General features: G+C 41.9%; 1 long non-coding RNA gene across 3 annotated transcripts in view; it reads right to left on the bottom strand.

The window, feature by feature from the left end:
* Window positions 1-409: 409 nt before the first annotated feature.
* Window positions 410-16,791, bottom strand: part of LOC141496215 (uncharacterized) — a 33,908-nt gene continuing 17,526 nt past the window's right edge. Inside the window, exons 2-4 of one of the 3 annotated variants that reach the window (XR_012470981.1) lie at window positions 6,610-6,767; window positions 2,099-5,055; window positions 410-706 (exon numbers count right to left, since the gene is read on the bottom strand). This is a non-coding gene — a long non-coding RNA (uncharacterized LOC141496215). Of the gene's footprint in view, window positions 5,056-6,609; window positions 6,768-16,791 lie in introns of all 3 variants that reach the window. The other 2 variants (XR_012470982.1, XR_012470980.1) reach the window with 2 other exon arrangements.

Genomic DNA, 16,791 nt, shown 5'->3' with positions numbered 1-16,791 from the left:
ATTGACAAATTGGAGCAAATCAAGTTGAGTCAGTAGGATGGGGAAAAGAGATTGAAAGCTATATCAAATAAGCAATAGTCGAAGATAGCAAGGATGTTTCATCTGGACAGGAGAATCCCCGAAGGTGAAACACCCTCTGTGGTTATTTGGAGGGCAGTTATAGGGATGGGAAAGTAGTTGTTTTGAGTGATCCCAGATGCCACAAGTGAAAGTTATAGAAAGGCAAATACGAGGTCAATAGAGGAAAGAACTTGGTGACCGTAAGAGATATCCAACAATGCTAGGAAGGACTAGAGAGCCTCCTTTCTGGGATTTGGCCCCTTCCAGACTCCAAGATTCCATGATTCCTTAATCAATTATCACAGTATTACTGCCAAAGAATTCACATTTTATGAGATTTAGTGTCAGAAGGCCTTTAAATGTCGACCAACCCAACTCCTTCATTTTACAGATGAAGAAACTGAAACCCAGAGAGGCTAAGTGATTTGTCCAAGTCACACAGAGAGCAAATAACAGATCCAAGATTTGATCCCCAGAGTCACTGAGTTTTATTTATTATTTTTTCTTGCTGTAATACACTGTCTTTGAAAGACGAGAAGATCCAGTTCAAAAGTGAGGCATTTGAAGACATCAGAGCCCGTAAAGTTTGGACCAGAGGGTGCAAAAGGAGTTCTGGACTGGAACTATAGAGTAGCAAGCCAGACTTCTTGGGAAGAAAGGGACAATAGATCAGTAAACAGAAAATTAGTCAACAGCACAGTGTCAAACATATTGCTAGGCACTAAGGTTAACAAGACAAAAATGAGTAATTCAGAGGAAAGCAAGTGTGGGTCATTTCCAGACTTGGAAGTGTGTGTGTGTGGGGGGGGGGGGGGATCAGGGTTGATGATTCCAATACTCCAGGGTTGCACAAAATCTCACCATTCAGCCCCCTTCCCCCAAGATCTTGTTAATCAACAGAGGGTCCACTTATTGCCTTGAGGGAGGGTGTTTTCTAGTCGTCTTCTATTCTCCCCTAAAGCCATGTGCTCTCTAAGCTAGAGGGGACATTGTATAGAACCTCTTTACAAATCACAAAATGTAGATGGAATGGAATAAAGCCAATAGTTGAGGGCCCCTCTCACCTCAAGCTTTTGCAAATTCTCAACACACCCCCAAAATTTGTTCTTCTTCCCTGTACCCCCTTACTTCACATGCACTGTCAATTTTAGTGTTCTGATCACCCCACTCTTACTGGAAATCTACACCATACCCACACCCACCCAGTTGGCCAACCTCTCTTTTCTAGTTATGTTCACATGGCACCTCCATTTTCCCTGACAATTGGTGGCAAGCTGTAGTGGTGGAAGATGTCTTTCCATCTGCCCATCCAGTCTAGTCCAGACCTTCCCCCATGGGTCTTGGTGACTACAAGTCTGCAGACGCATAGTCAGCTGGTTGGGCCTTTCACCTTGGAAGCCCCAGAGTCATCAGGCAAGGCCAGCCCTTGGGCAGTGAAACTGGGAAGTTTGCCATGTCTGCCTTTGGCACCAAAACTATAATAAGGAATTTTGGCACCTGGAAAAAATTCATTCAGGGAGAGGCCCACAGAGGACAAATAGTTCATCAAAGCAGGGGCAGTCCCATCAGGCAACCCTAATCTCAGGGAGGTGGTAGAAATGGGTACACACTGAGAATAGGCCTACTTTGCTCAGGTCAGATTTAGAAATAAGCCTCTGGGTGGAAGAGAAAGAGGAGGAAGAGGAGGAAAAAAGAGAAGAAGGAAGAGGAATACAATTTGTCCTATTTTTCTAACAAATGACCATAATAATATAGGCAATATTTATGTAGGGCTAGTCTAAATCTAGCCTCTATTCATCATAATACCTAAGAGTCTTTTTAATGATAGCTGGTATGCAAATTATCCTGTTAGATTTGCAAAATATTTTTTCTACATCATCTTACTCTATCTTCATAATACCCCCATGATGTACAGATATTATTAACCTCATTTTACAGAAGATGAAAGTGAAGGTGGGTGAAGATGAGCAAGTTAATTGGGTGACCCTAGCTAACAAGTACCAGAGAGCCCAGGTCTCTTCATGACTCAGTGTCTTACCTCCATTTTCCCTCCACTAAGGTCCTCCAATGCCTCGATGTATCTTGAAGGTGCCCTGGGACCTTGAAAGCTCCCCAACAGAGATTAAATTTCAGCAGGTCCTGCCAAGCTAAAAAAAACCTTAGAACAGGTGCCCAGTATTAGACTGCTCTAGGAGGTGCATCACCAGACTGGCAACCAGTTTCTGAATTTTATTTTGGCCAGAGCAGCACCAGAAGCCTGGCCAAACAACTTTGCTATGGAGTGTGAGCCTCCATGGCTGTTCACTCATACAAAGCTCTTGGGAAGGCCTCAAATTTTGTACTTTTCTAAGAACTTTTTGGTTTATCTTCATGCTTAAGCCTCACAACAGTCTAGTGAAGAGGGCTGGCTTGCAATTAGGAGGTGATACACTCACAGGTAGTGAAGTGATCTAACACCTCTTTTCAGAGAATATTTCTAAAATAATCGAAGCAAATGCTCAATCTTAACCAGAGGATAGTGAAAATAAAGTAATATTTTCACAGACTCACAGAATTTCAGAGTTGAGCATAACCTCAGAGGTCTTGTCCATTTTCTTTTTTGTTCTGCACTGTCATTTCATCAATGTGGGGCAGTGAGGGCTCCCAAAGATTCAACAACTTGAATATTAAATTTCAATGCTATAGGGATTCACAACACTTTTGAGGGGTAATTGTTGAAAGTGGTTCACAGGGGTGGCTGAGTGGTGCAGTGGATAGAGCATGGGCCTGGAGTCAGGAGTACCTGAGTTCAAATGTAACCTCAGATACTTAATAATGACCTAGCTGTGTGGCCTTGGGCAAGCCACTTAACTCCATTTGCCTTGCAAAAACCTAAAAAAAATAAAGTGGTTCACAGGGCAAAAAAAATTATGTTAGGAACCACCATCCTAGGAAATTGTTTGAAAGCACAGCAGGTCTGACTTGTCCTGGGTGACACAGTCTGTATCAGAGGTGAAATTTGAAATTTGAACCCCTGTCAGATTAACTCCAAAGAACTCTCTCTCTCTCTCTCTCTCTCTCTCTCTCTCTCTCTCTCTCTCTCTCCCTCCCTCCCCATACTATGCTGCCCCTTTGCTCAATCCACACCCATAAAATCCCCCAGCACGTGCAAGTGCCTGACGATGATTACTCATCAAAAGGAGACATTACCTTCTAAGGCTACTCATTCCATTTTGGGATAGCATCAATTAATCGTGAAGATTTTTTCCCTTACCATGAGCCACAATCTCTGAAATATTCACTCTCTGCTCTGACTTTTATCTTTTTCTGGCCTATCAGAATTTATCCAGTCTCTCTCCCATTTGATAGCCCTTCAAATACTCCAAAGTCTTTTCCACTAAAAATTGTCCCTAAAAATCTTGTTTTCCTTATGCTAAACATCCCCAATTCCTTCAACCAATGAACACTTTATAGTCTGCCACAGATTCCAGAAGTGGTCTGAGAGTAGATTACAATGCCCTACCCATGGTGGACACTCAATAAATAATTTTGATTGATTGATCAGAGTTAGCAATAGAGTAGAGACTATAGCCCAGGTCTTTGGTCAGCTAACTGGTCCTTTTCACACTGAGGTTGCTAGCCATCTTTTGCAAAATCTCACCAGATGTCCTGTTTTTATACTTTTTTTTCCCCTTAGCCCTCATTCAGGAACCATGAAGCATGGTCAAATTAATCTTGCCATTATTCCTGGATGGGGTGAGTCAATTTTATTGTTGTACAATCATTTCAGTCTGTATCAGGTCTTCATGACCCCATTTGGAATTTTCTTGGTAAAAGTACTGGAGTGGTTTGCCATTTCCTTCTCCAGTTCATTTCACAGATGAGGAAACTGAGGCAAACAGGGTCCAGACAGTTGCCCAAGGACACACAACTAAGAAGAATCTGAGGCCAGATTTCAACTCAGGAAGTTGAGTCTTTCTGATTTCAAGCCCAGGGCTCTATTTACTGTATCACCTAGAGTCAATCTACTCCCCAGTATTGTACTCACCGCTCCTGTGATTTTTCTAAACCAGTTACTTCTCCCTGGCTATCCCTCTCCTTTGTTTATTGTCTCCCTCATTAGACCTAAAGCTTATGAGAGCAAGAAATGACTTTATTTTTATATCTCTATCTCCAGCATTTAGCTCAGTGCTTAATATATTGTAAATACTTAATAAATGATTTTTCATTCATTCATTCATTCATTCATTCATTCATTCATTGCCTACTCCTCAGTCAGCAAAAGGATCAACAGGAAGGAGATCTCCAGGAATTAAAATGATGCTTTCAGAACTTTGGCCCCCACCCCTAAAGCTCTTGTCATCAATTTAGCATAATAGATGCTACTCTGGTGGGAATTTGAATAGGAGACCTAACCAACAGATTTCCCAAGACGAGTGTCCAGAAGCCTATGGACAAAGTCATAACCAAGGTTGGGTGATTAGGGCTTTGCCCCAGGATTTTAAATCTGGAGGGCACTGACAGCACGTGTAACCCTGTAATAGCCTAAAAATAGAAGAAATTAGCACCTAGTTAGTAGAAATAATTAACTAAAATAGGAAGCTACCAGATGGTGATTGGAGTGAGCTCCTCTCCTGCTCTTGTGGTCCCCCTTCAGCCTCCACAAAAGATTTTCTGCACAAAGCCATCTCCCTCCTTTAAGGCCATGTTCTAGCCCTCTAGAGGTCCATGGGACCTCTCCTGCTGGAAAGCCTTGGGATCATCATCAGAAACAATCAAATCATTGACTTAGTCATAGTCATTCATTCTCTCATCCCATTTTCTTCCTTCTTGGTTGGATCAGGGTTGTAGTCTTGGGTCCATACATCCCCCAGATCACTTCCAATAAAAGAGCAGGGCTTTAGCTAGACATGCATCCATGCTGTGAAAGGTAACATACCACAAAGGTCAGAGAGCTGGGCTGGGACCCAGGAAGACCTCTCAACAAGTCATCGTTCCTAGCCTCAGTTTCTCCACCTGTCAAAAGGGCAATAATAATAGTTTCTACCTCCCAGGGTCACTGTGAAAATCAAAAGGGATACTATATGGAAAGCCCTACCCAAGGGTTAGCTATAATTGTGGTTGCTGTTATTACTATTATTTTCATTTAATCTTGACAGGGAGAATTGTAGGAGTTTATTTTACTGTCCAAAGTCACAGAGCATATTACTGAGCCAACTTAAATTGGAAATGTTGGCTTTGATATCATTAGGACCACTCATTCTGACTCACACATATGTTCATTCACATACAAACAAGGGGAGAAGGGAACATACATTTATTAAATGCCTACTCTGGGCCAGGCACTGACTTTACAAATGTTATCTTATTTGATCCTCATAATAACCCTGGGAGATAGATGTTGATATTATTATCTCCATTATACAGTTAGGGAAACTGAGGCAGACAGAGGTCAAGTGATGTGCTCAGGGTCACACAGTTAGTCTCTGAGGTCAAATTTGAACTCAGATCTTTCTGATTCCAAGCCCTGTGTTCTCTACCACAGACCCTCATGCACATAGACACAAATTTCTACATGTTTTCACACCTACATCTACCCAGGCAGACACTCAGATACATTTCTACATAAGCATGCACACACACACACACACACACACACACACACATACATATACACCCCTCACACATTCATCCAGACACAGGCTCATTTACACACCCATACAATGCACTATGATAGTCATTTACTGCATATGGACACACTAACATACTATATGCACGCTGACACTTTTATATACAGACTCACACAACATATTCACCCACACACTGCCCACCTACATATGCACACTCAGGTCAATGCACACTTACACACATGTGCCCACTCATTACTACACTAATTGACCACATCCATGCATACCTACACTCATACACACTCATTTGCATAAATACATGACATGTTCACATGTATGAACACAGAAATATGCTCATTTACACAATGCATATATACCCCATCACACACATTCATACTCACACACACGCATGGACATCCATACAACCAAATATACATTCCCATCCTTATTTTGGACCAGACATCATTTCATAGTTCAAGATCTGGGACTCTGGAACCCAGAGTTCTGCCTCTTCGCACTCTACTTGAGTGACTTTGGGCAAGTCTGAATGCCTCTGGGTCTCAGTTTCCTCATCTGTGAAATGAGGGTGTTTGAGCCCGTGGTCTCTGAGCTGATCTATGATCCGGTGATTTGGAGGGAAGCCCATGCTCTGTGATTTACAGAGTGAGAGGGGTGCCTGGGGGGACTCTGAGGGACACAGGCTCTATGAATCAGAGACCTAAACCAGACTTTCCTATTTCTGAGACCAACTCAGGCTCCCCTACACTAGACTGTGTCTCATTTATCTAATCTAGGTATTTATCTTTCACATACCAACATATACAAAGTCAGAATCATTTAGGGACACACTCACCCACCCATTTATACCCAGGTTTATAGAAACAAACACACACACACACACACACACACACACACTCCCACATGCATACATACTCACACCCACCAAGGAAGCTGTGCTTGCCCAAGAATGGGAAGGAGGAGAGAACCCCATGACCCCCAGCAGCCACTCTTCCTATCTCCAGACTTCTCCAGACTTGACTTTGATATATCAGCTGTCTTCTCTCTGCTCAGCAACGCCTCTGTGATAGGACCATGAGAACCCTGCAGTTAGGAGACAACAAGCACCATCCCTCTTATCTATTAGGAAATATATCTTTCATGTCACCTTTCCCCCATTAAAATGTAAGATCTTTGAGGGCAGGGACTGTCTTTTTTTTTTTTGCTTTTATTTATATCCTCATCATTTAACACATAGTAAGGCTTTTAATGTCTACTTAGATGTGTGCATACACATACATGTATGAATATATATATATATATATATACACACTTTATATATCGAGGGAGAAAAAAGGGAAGAGACAAGGAAAGGGAGGAGGGAAGAGAGAAAGGGAAAAGGGAGGGGGAAAGGGGGAAGGGAAGAAGAAGAGAGGAGAGGGGAAAAGAAAGGAGAGAAAAGGGGAAGGGGAAAGGCAGTTAGGAGATGAAGTAGCTAGAGCACTGGATCAAATGTTAATTTTTAAAATCGCTTTGCAAATCTTAAATCGTAATATAAAAAGAGAGCTATTATTATTCTGTAGCTAGTTATAAAATGAGGAGGATGCTAGCTCTGCCTACCTCACTGGGTTTTGGGGTGAGGATTAAATGAGATAACATGTGCCCAGTTCTTTGTAACTATAAAAGATGAATATCAATGGCAGAGGAGGGAAGTGGAGGAGAAGTTGTGGCCCCCTGGGGGTTGGCACGTGGAGGGGATGTGAGCCACACAGGGGCACCTGGCAGCCACACAAAGGTCTGTGATCACGGACGGTTCCATCTCTTTACAAGCAGACCCACTTGGGGTTGCCATGGCAACCTCTTGCGGCAAGCACCGCCTCACACTACAAGATGGGCATGGGTGACACAGAATCTTCTTTTTGCATTTCCTTTCACCAATAAAAAAATGTATTTTTAGAACAGCCACAGATCTGTAGGTAGAGCAATGGATTGCCCCTCCATGAGGTCCAGTCTTGCTTAAATAGAAATCAATTAACCTCAGCCATCAGCAAACTAGATCTTTGTTTTTCTCTATCCATTCTTTTGTAGAAGAAGAAAGCACTTACTAGAAAAGAAGCCAAGATCAGTGGATTAGAATCAAGAATGATGGAACCAGTAGAGACCTTAGACTATGAAATGTGGACTATCAGAGATGGAAGAAACCAATCAACCAAGTACTCACACAAAAGGGAATATAGTATCTAACATATACCAAGCACTATGTAAGACCCTGGAGACACAATGACCAAAATTAGAATCCTCATGTCCAAAGGACCTCATGGGGGAGACAATAAATATGCAAAATATATATGAATATACAAAATAAGAATATGCCCCCCCCAAATACCAGGTAATGTGTTAAGGAGGCAGTAGTAGCTGGGGGGAGGTAAGGGAGGAATCTAGAAAAATGCCTTATTAAAGAGATATCTCTTATGCAGAGCTTTGAATGAAATTAGAAATTGTAAGGGGAAGAGCTGAAGAGGGAGTCTTTCCAGGCACATGAGTCAGTCTGTGAAAAGACACAGAGGGTAGAGCTAAGATGCTGTGAGAAAGAAAACGAAAGAAAGAGACAAAGGAAGGAAGGAAGGACACAAGCAAGAAAGAAATCGAGGTAGGAAGGAAGGGAGGAAGGGAGGGAGGGAGGAAATGGAAGGGAGGGAGGAAAAAAGGGATGAAGAGAGAGGAGAGACAAAGAGAGGGGGAGGGAAAGATAGAGGGAGAAAAGAAGGTAGGTAGGAAGGAAGGAAGGAAGGAAGGAAGGAAGGAAGGAAGGAAGGAAGGAAGGAAGGAAGGAAGGAAGGAAGGAAGGAAGGGAGGGAGGGAGGGAGGGAGGAAGGGAGGGAGGAAGGAAAAAAGAAAGATGGAAGGAAGAAGAAAAGAAAGGAGAAAGTAAGGGGAAAAGAGAGAGAGAAAAAGGGAGAAAGGAAGGAATGAAGGAAGAGGAAAGGAGGGATAAAGAAAAGAAAGAGGGAGGGGGAGAGAGAGAGAGAGAGAGAGAGAGAGAGAAGAAAAAGAAGGAGGAGGAGGAGGAGGAGGAGGAGGAGGAAGTCTCAAGGTCAAGTCTTCCTGAAGTGAACAAGAAGTAGCCTAAAATCCAATTCTTTGACTGGAGGGGATTAATGTATAAGTCTGAAAAGATAGGCTGGAATTATAGAGGGCTCTATATGAAAAAAAACAAAGGCATTTGTATTTGACTCTATAAAATAATGGAAATTACTGAACTGGGGAGTGATGTAGTCAGACCTAATCCAAGCCAATTGTTTTCTGAAGGAAGAAACTGAAGTCTACCACAGAATGAATTACTAGCAGAGCCTATACAGGACCCTAATCCTATAAGGAGGAGGTTGATTCCAGTGGTGTGTCATGGTTCAGAATACTGTCCATCACATTCACATTTTCTCCTTTTCTAGCTCCATCCACTTTCCCATAATCTCTTTAGCTCTCTCTTCTGTAGAATGGTTCCAGTCCCATTGTTCCCTAATCCAGTGACTGGGGCAGTTGGGACTCCCAGGGGCTTGGTGCTGGTATTTCCCCCCCAGATAATTCCATTCATCAGACACCCTTCCCTGGAAATACTGCAGGTAACTGAGGTTTACCACTTTGACTGGGAGGGGGCATTGCTTTAGTTGGAGGGATATGGCTGTCCTGTTGAATATGTAAGAAGGGAAGAATTTGCCACCTTTTGGAGGCATTAAGTCTCCCAGCACATTGTTTGGGCATCAGGAAGCTGCCCCGTGGCTTCCTGATGCTCAGAGTGAGTTAATCTTCTGAAGAGAAGCTATGTTTATTGCTTCCAGCTGGCTCAGCCCCAGGATTGCTCCGAATTGATGCTGCACTATGCGATCTTTGGGGCTTCTCCATCCCTTTCCTTAATTAGTTGTCCCAGCAGCCCAGCTGGGTAAGTCGGAGGCACTTCCTCCAATCAGTGATGAAATTCAGACCTTGTGAGAATGGATTTGCCCATCATCCCACAGCTTGCTTAGAAGGTGGGAGATTAGGGGGAAGTCAGAAGATCATAAATTTAGAAGTAGAGGGCTCCCACCTTGTTCAGTTTCTATAAGAGGCAACAAAGGATCCCAGAGATGTTAAGGAAATTGCCCAAGGTCACTGAGATACAGGGTATCCAGGAAGAACAGTTATCCACTGGACTCGGGTCCATGTGGTCAGAGAAGTAAATAGTTGCCATTTCTGTCATGACTCTTTTTCTTTTGTTACTACTGAAATTCTTCTCTATCTATTAAATAATTAAGATGTGAGCCTGGGTGCCTGATTCCAAAATCAGAATCCTTTTCGATCTTCTGAGATATCTCTCATTTCCCAGGAAGTATAGGATCCAATACTTTGGAAGAAGGAAGAAAGGGTGAGGGAGAAAGGGAAGTTAGGATCCAGAACAAATCATACCTTTATTCCACAGCATCCTTATCCAGCTCAAATGAGGTAAAACCCAATACCAAAAAAGACCATAGAATGGAAAAGGAGGTTATAGAAGGGTTTTGGGAGGCAGGATAATGTAGTTCATATGAAAAGAGCATATTCGTGGGTGGATTTTATTTTCAACAGTGCCTGGGACCTGAGAGCTTTATCCATTGGAGGGAAATTCTCTGGACCACACTTCTCAGAAAGCAGTGGATGAATCCACTGCATGATGACATCATTCAGTGCAGCCTCTGGTGAGCATGCTCAGAATTAAGGGTGGAGAGAGAAAGGGAAAGAAAGAGTTTTAAGAAAATAGGTTATGAATGTATTTCTAAGAGGTAAGTACCAGCTATCAGAGATGGCAATGGCATGGAGACACACAAAGGGAGTCATGGACCTGGCCATCCCAACTGGATCATTTCCTATCCAGTCACCAAGGAAGTGGTGTGCTGCAGATTGTTGTTTCAAGATTGAAAGGGAAGTAATTAGGTGTAACGGCATTGGACTCTAAAGATTCAATAGCTCAATTTGAACTGTGTTCTCCCTCTAGACAAAGAAAATTGATTAAGACTCCTCTGGAGACTTTTGGAGGTAGAAGTCATTTATTGGGTATGGATGAAGAAAATATTCACTACCTAATTCATTTTCTTGTTTTGTTTTTTGTTTTTCTAGTCCTTTCTTTAAATGTCTTTTGTTTTTAATTCATATGTCATCTGTCATTATCTGGTGTAAAGGTGTATAGGTGGGGGCTCAGAGCCCTGGATTTGAATGAAACCTGAATATAACAGAGAACTGTGTTACATATAATAACAAAATCTATATTTATAGTGCTTCAAGGCTTAAAAAGAAGTTTTCTCAAAACAACCCCATGAGTCACATAATACAAAACACTACATTCTCCTTTTTTTACAGAAGAAGGTATTCAACCTAAGAAAAGTCATATAATTAGTAAACATTGGATCCAGGATATGAACCAAGTTCCTAACTCTAAGCCTTAGACCCTTTTCTTCTATATTATCCTAACCCTGGAGAGAAGAAGGATTTTATTCGGGTAATGGAGGAGTTAACTACATTCAGTAGGGACCCCATCATGTATTCATCGAGGATTTAAACACTGAATTGTGAATTAGGAGTCCAGGATCCTAACCAATCTGCCACATCGCCTCGGGCAAGTCACTTCCTTTCTGAGTTACAATTGCCTCTAGAGTCTACAAAAGCCAATGTTATAGAACATCAAACTTGGCCATGACCTTTTCCCATGGAAATACCTTTATAGCTATACCCTAGTGGATGACTTGTTTATCTGTTATCCCTGGGAGTATTGCATAGTGCAGTCTCCAAGCTTAGAGACACAGGGAAGCCAAAGACTTTTGGCAATAGGAACAGTATTTCAATTTAATCACATCCACATACATGAATTCTTGGACCATGAGCAAAGTCAGTTGTACCTTTGTGGCATCGGGTGGTTCGGGTGCTTCAGGAGTAGGACTGGGTTAAGACAGACTGACTAAAAGGAAGAGATGGGGGCGCCTTGGAGGCCAAGACTTGCTCTGCTAGACATACAAATCACTTGGAATAAGTCTAGCCAGGTCTTTGTCTTAATTTTTGGAGAGTAGTTGTACATAGAAAAGAGAGGGTAGGAATGATTAGGTACAAACAAGGAGCCAATGAAAGAATGAATGAGAAAGCATTTATGAGGCCCTTCCTATGTGCTGGGAACTGCTAAGCATTAAAGAAATAATGATAGTTCCTACTATCAAAGAACCTATATTCTAATAAGGCAAGACAACACCAATACATGGGAGGGGCAGCAGGGACAGAAAATGTCAGATGAGTCTACAGAGATAGTAAGTTGATCCATAAGACAATCAACTGACATGCACCATCCAAGAAACAATGGTAGCACTGATTACTGTGCCCAGAGCAAGCCTTGGGAGGGATAGGAGATGCAACAGAGCAGAGCAGATAGCCTGGGTGGATGACTAGATAGGGCAGGTGGCCTAATGGATCTGGAGTGCTTTAACTCTACTGTGGTGGGTCAGTTTGTGTTCAAAGAATTAGAGAATCCTTGGATCTCAGAGTTGGGAGGGGCTTCAGAGAGCAGCTACTTTAACCTGTTTGGGAAAGACGTTCACATTATATCCTACCCAACAACTGGTTAGCCAGACTCTGAATCCTCCAAAGAAGAAATACTGTCACCTCTTGAGGACTATTCCATGTAAGGGCAGATCTAAATGTTAGATTTCTCCTGAAGTCAAAGCTAAATTTTCTAGTCATTTCTACCCATTGCTATTGACTCTAGACTCTGGGGCCAAACTGATCAAACCTAATCCTTCTTCCATTCCACAGATTTTGCAATATTTGATGATAGCCATCATGCCTAGTCACTAACCAATCAAAGTAGCATAGCCCCAGGGCCAGTATTATAAAGCCTAGTGGATCCAACTACCCAAATGTTCAGTGGATAAGGATGGGGGGGGTGGAGGAAAATGCCAGGGAATGTTTTCTAGACCTTCAGTCCTTTCTACAGGTACTATTTTCCATGGGAGGAAAAGGAGCAGCAGAAAGAGAGATGACAACGTAGAAGAGGGGAGGGGGAAACAGTTACATGTAATGTGAAGGGAGTATACTGTACACTTAGGAAAAAGCACCCTAGCCAAGAAGTCTGAAAATATGTGTACTAATTCCAGTTCTGCCAATAATTAACTGTATGATCTCAAGTGATCACAAAGGTCTCACTTTCATCTCCTATAAAATGAAGGAGGAGAGAATAAATAAACTCTGAGATCCTATACAGGTCTATAATTGTGATCATAAACAACCAGGCAACAAGCTCCTACTATGTGCCAGATACTAAACTAACCACTGGGGTACAAATAAAGATAATCAAAATCATTATTCTCAAAGATGCTGATGGGGGAGGGGAGACAATGTGCAAAAAATAAATAAATGTGCATACAAGACTCATGTGATGGAAATGGCAGAGGGTCTCAGTGGGAAGGCACTAGAAATGAGGAAGGGGAGGCAAGGCAATGAGAAAGGCCTCCTGTGGTAGGTAGGATTGAGCTGAGTCTGAAAGGAAGCCAGAATCCAGGGGGCAGAGGGGAGGCCAGAGAACATAGCCAGTATAAGGAACATCATAGATGAGGAACAACATGGAGGCCAATGTAGCCAAATCCTCGCATAGGCAGAGGGAAGTCAAATGGAAGAAGACAAGGAAGGGACCAGGATGTGGGGGCTTTAAAAGTCAAAAGGGGAATTTTAAACACTAGAAAAGTCAAAGACCAAAGAATGTTAGGACTTGTTATTTAATGAATGGACTTGTTATAAATGATATTTATTGAATGAATGAATGAAAGGACTCATTATTTAAGGGTTAGTAGAAATCTAATCAAATCTTTCTCATTTTACAAAAGAGGGAGACTGGATCTCAGAGAGGTCAAATGATCTGCCCATACTTATACAACTAATGAGAGACAGCACTCAAACCCAAGTCCTCTGATATGAAGTCCAATGAATTTTCCCCCAACTTTAGGGTATCTCTGGAATTTAGAGTTCATCCAAGTTCCTCATTTGACTAGGGTAAGGAAACTGAGACTTGAGAAGGGAAATGATTTTGCCAGTGTTACTGGTGAGGTAAAAATTGGAAATTAGAATACCTACACCTTGTCCAAGTCTCTTTCCCTAATGCTACATTACCTATGACCCTTGCCTCAGTGTGGGTCTCTGATAGCTGAAAAATAAGTAAAAGCAGAGGAAATGAAGGGAAAGGGAGCAGCCTTGCTTCTTAGCCTCTTACATGCCATCTACAACTTCATCTAATTTATTTTTTTAATTTCTTAAAATATTATTATTTATTTATTTTAAACATTCTTTTTAAATTTGGGGTTCCAAATCCTCTCCTTCCTGCCTGCCCCTTCCCCACCGAGATGGGAAACAAAAATGATATCAATTATATTTGTGAAATCATGCAAAACATAGTTCCATATCACAAAAAAAGAAAAAATACAGAAATCATGAATATTAAAATTCAGTTTGTACTCAGAGTTCATTAGCTTTTTTTCATCATAAATTCTTCTGGAATTCTTTGATGATCCCATTTTAAGGGATAGAAGTGAGGGCTGAAAAGAGGACTCTAAAGTTTTGGAAAGAGGAGGATAATCATTAAAACTAAGTCAGAGCAAGAGAACTTTTATAAGAAATAAAAATAGTAACAGTAACAGTAATAGGCTATAGCACTTTAAGTTTTCTAAAAGCATATCATATATGCTATTGATCTCCACAATCACCCTGGGAGGCAGGTACAATTTTCCCCATTTTATAGAAGAGTAAACTGAGGCTCAGGGGTGATAACTTACCCAGAATCACAAACTACCCTAGTGTTTGAAGCAGGATTTGAATTCATGTCTTCCTGACTCCCAGTTCAACACACCCCTTAAAAAGAAGAACGCTGATTCCATCCTGTGATGCGCTTTAAGGTACGCAACAGATACTAAGTTAATTTTCACAATAAGTCTTGTGAAGTACTATAATTAGCAAATGAGCAAAGTGAGGTTGCCCAGATATGAAAAGAAGTGGGTAAAGCCTGCAGAAAGTCAAAGCATGGTCTGGCCTGAGCATCCAGGCACTGGACAAAGCTTGGCACTGGACTTCTGGCCCACTCCCAAACCAAGGCAATGGATGTGAGTCCATCCCCCCTCTCACACACAATTGCGAGTTGGATCTCCCAACTCCCAGGCTTGGAGTGAATATAATGCCTGTCAGAGATCCAACATCTTCAGACACCCACTGGGACATACCAGAGCAAGGGCTTTGGAGTCTCAGCTCATGAGTGGGGATTTACATCTTCTTCTGGCCTTTCTTCCCTGGATGATCTTGGCAGAAGCAGGGAGGATGATGCACCAGCCGGGGAGGGTGTGAGAGCCACTGCCTCTCTATGGCTTCTGCTCCCTACCCTTGAAAGCTTCGTCTGCTCTCCATGTCTAGCCAGGGCGCCTTGTCTCCTGCAGACTCTGATCCTGACAAGTCCCTTCTCTTGAGATTCATCTTCACACGGACCTCCTGATGACCTACTCAAGAGGGGAACTCAAGACCTAAAAGGATCCCTGCCCAATTTGAAGTCAGTTCAGACAACCTGCCTCTGCTACTCCCATGGACTATGATTTTCTCAAATCTCATTTCATCAAGTCTCATGTGACTTTTCTAATATACTTTCTACTTTCCAAAATTTGAAGTTGTGACAGTGGCAAGAAGTAGAGTCCAAGCATCGCATCTAGGCTTTAATCCCATCTCTGACAACTAATACCTATGTTACCCTGAGCAAATCACTTACTCTCTCTGGGCCTCAGAATTCTCCTCTATAAAATTATAGTATAATAGAAGGGGGCAGCGAGGTTGTATAATGGTTAAGAGAATCAAAAAGATTCATTTTAATGAGTTTACATCCCTTGGTCCGAATTCCTCATATAAAATGATTACTATGTGGGCGTATTGAACATGGGTGTACTGTCCAACTTTTATAGGACTGTTCATCACTAGGGGGAGGGGAATAAGGTGAAAAGGGGGGGGTGGCTGAAAAATGTGCAACTTATGAATTTGCAGGTGATGAATATTGAAAGGCTTCCATGACATGTCCTTGGAAAAATAAAAGTAGATATCAAAAAAAAGTAAAGTTCCTGTCAGCTCTAACTTTGAGATCTTATGAAAGCAGGAGAATATGTAGCCAGGTATGAGAATAAGAGTCAGTATAACCCTCCACCACTCATGAGTGGTTGAAGTAGGGTTCTTTTGCAGTTAATCTCCAGGATGATAAGGATAGAGACTATGATATATTCATGTCAGAGGAAGGAAATGTTGGAATTTTGACCTAAAGAAAAGATCAATTATGGGGAGCATGATAGTTGTCTTTAGGGATTTCAGGGACTAGCATGTAGAAGAGATTTGCTTTGCTTGGCCCCAGAGGGCAGGACCAGAAGCAATGGGTAGAAATTGTGAGAAAAACAAAACAAAAGTACTTGCTAACAATAGGCATTGACCAAAGTAGAAGAGGCAGCTTGTAGACTTGGAGGGACCCAACCCCCTGAAGTGATGGGTAAAAGCAGAGCTATCGATCAAGAAATGGTGTAGAGAAGATTCCCATTTGAGTTCAGGTTGAACTAGAATGGTTCTATTCTTTCTTAATATCTCTAACATCTTCCAAATGGGATCTGTGAACAAGAGAGTAGTTGATCAAGGTATAGAGTTCCTAACTTTATTCTCAATCTTCTTGCAATTTTTTAGGGTTTTTTTTTTTTTTTGCAAAGCAAACGGGGTTAAGTGGCTTGCCCAAGACCACACGGCTAGGTCATTATTAAGTGTCTGAGACCATATTGGAACCCAGGTACTCCTGACTCCAGGACCAGTGTTTTATCCACTGCGCCACCTAGCCGCCCCTTCTTGCAATTTTAAGATGAAGTCTACTTAACAACTGTCTGCACTTTCTTTCCTCTATTCTATACCAGTGTTACCAGCTAGGTTGTTGGCTAGGATATTGGTTTTGGACTTAATGAAAATCTCAGTTCAAATCTTAATTCAGAAACCTATTAGCTGTTTGACCCTGAGTAAGTAAGGCACTTAGCCTCTATTTCCTCCTCTATAAAATGGGAATAATAAGAGCACTATCTTTCTGGATATT

Source organism: Macrotis lagotis, chromosome 8, assembly GCF_037893015.1.
Source record: "Macrotis lagotis isolate mMagLag1 chromosome 8, bilby.v1.9.chrom.fasta, whole genome shotgun sequence".
NCBI lineage: Eukaryota > Metazoa > Chordata > Mammalia > Peramelemorphia > Peramelidae > Macrotis > Macrotis lagotis.
This window is presented reverse-complemented; position numbering and strand designations above follow the sequence as displayed.